Below are 2,067 nucleotides of genomic sequence, written 5' to 3'. Positions count from 1 at the left end.
ATATATAATTGCTAATAGTTAGCTATTATAGTAGCTAATACTTATTATATATATGTTATTATATATATGTATAGTAACTAATAGCTAATAATTGTTATAAATAGTTATTTTGGCTGTAGTATGATTAATATTAAAATTAGATAGATAGGTTAGTATCAAAAATAGATATATCTTTAATATATTCCTTTTATATTAAAACACTACAGAATAAATTTATATGTTATACATTAGAGAAATCGAGAAATATTTATTATTATTTAGCATTTTAATATAAAAGGAATATATTAAAGATATAGCTATTATTATATACCTAATTATTATTTATTATTATTATAACATATAAATTTATTCTGTAGCGTTTCAATATAAAAGGAAACTTCAAAATAATAATAAATAATAAAAACTGAAATAATAATAAATAAGTCTCCATTTAAATATTTATTCTATGTTTGTCTTCAGTCTCGTTATTCTGTCTTTGATGATATTTTTATTAATTAATAATTCATCAGTTTGCTCGATAATTGCAATTTTATTTTGCATCGTAATTTATTTTTTATTTATTTTATATCGTTTACCGTTCGTAAACAACGCGTGTTCGCTGTGATTGGTTTAGGAGATAATAGAACGGGAAACTTGAAATGGGACACGGTGTATATTATATATAAATAATAGACACGTTTCAGCCTTCTATGATTTCCACGGAGGATCTCGGTGTAACTATAAGCAAAAGACACCTGTGTCTTAATTAAAGTCGGCTGACTTCTGGCTTACCGTGGCCCTTCGTACCACTCGTCAGATCCGTTCCCCAGGGGTGCAATTTACTCGCACCCCTTCGCCACCCCTTCACCACCCTTCTTCTACCAGCAGCCAGCCCGTTCAGCTTACATCCACCGTCGTTCTAGACTCTTGAATACGGTTACTGATTTCTTCGCCTTTCATCCTTCCACTTTCATTTATTTATACTTCCGATAAATTCATCATAAATCGTAAATCGATACACGAACTTCTAACAATATTTACAATATTTATAACATTTATAATATTTCCATTTCGATGATATTAAATTTGACGTGTAATTTTCGAATCGAGGTAAAGATTAAGAAGATTAAGATTAAGAACATCCGAATGCTTGTTTTTCAATTTATTATTAAAAATTATGCATTCGATTTTATCAGTTACTCCGCTCGACTTATCGATATTTCTCTTATCATAGGTATTAGCAATTTTTCAATATGTTCAATATTTCATTCATTTTATCGATGGCGGTAGATTTTATTTATTATTTAAATGAAAATTTTTCATGTTTTCCAATGTACTTTCTGCGGAATAATATTTATAGGAATATTAAATAATTTGTGGAATATTATTCTGTAATAGGGATGAAGAAAATATGAACTGTTTCCTGTGTTTTTTGAACAGTGTAATATTTATACGAATGTTGAATAGATATAGAAGTGAGGTAAATATAATTTCCTATTAATTTTCCTTTATTTATTATCAAAAATTCGCGATAATTTATGCGAATATTTGACAGATTATGGGATATTAATCTCCCATAGAAATTCTGAAATTTATAATAATTGTTTTCCAATTTCTTTCGTTCGTTATTAAAAATTTTCCTTCATCCAAAATAATATTTACATAGACAGGTACATGATATAAAATAAATAATAAAATATTAACCTTCATTACCTATATCTATTTAATACATAAAAATATAGATATAAATTAATCATACCTAATCGATATAAAAATTGATTATATAATATTAACCTTGAATAAAATTTAAAAAATGTAAATTATTTACGCGTAAAATTTTTCATTTAATATTTTATTTAAATTAATTAAGTAGGTCATAGAGACTTAATCCTCGTTCTCATCAAAATTATGCTCGATTGTAATGCGAAATATTTGCATAAACAGAATGGCGTCCGATCCTGAGACCAAGCTCTTCCACGATGATGGAAAAATTTCAGGTAGTCGACACGATTGCAGATAGCAAAGCACGATGAAAATAACGCGAGGAAGGAAAGAAAAATGCGAAACTGGAACGCCTGGTCGGCATTC

This window comes from Eufriesea mexicana, unplaced genomic scaffold (genome assembly GCF_001483705.2).
Source record: "Eufriesea mexicana isolate 0111107269 unplaced genomic scaffold, ASM148370v2 scaffold5064, whole genome shotgun sequence".
In the NCBI taxonomy this organism is placed as follows: Eukaryota; Metazoa; Arthropoda; class Insecta; order Hymenoptera; family Apidae; genus Eufriesea; species Eufriesea mexicana.
The sequence above is the reverse complement of the archived record's forward strand: the minus strand, read 5'-3'. Positions refer to the sequence as shown.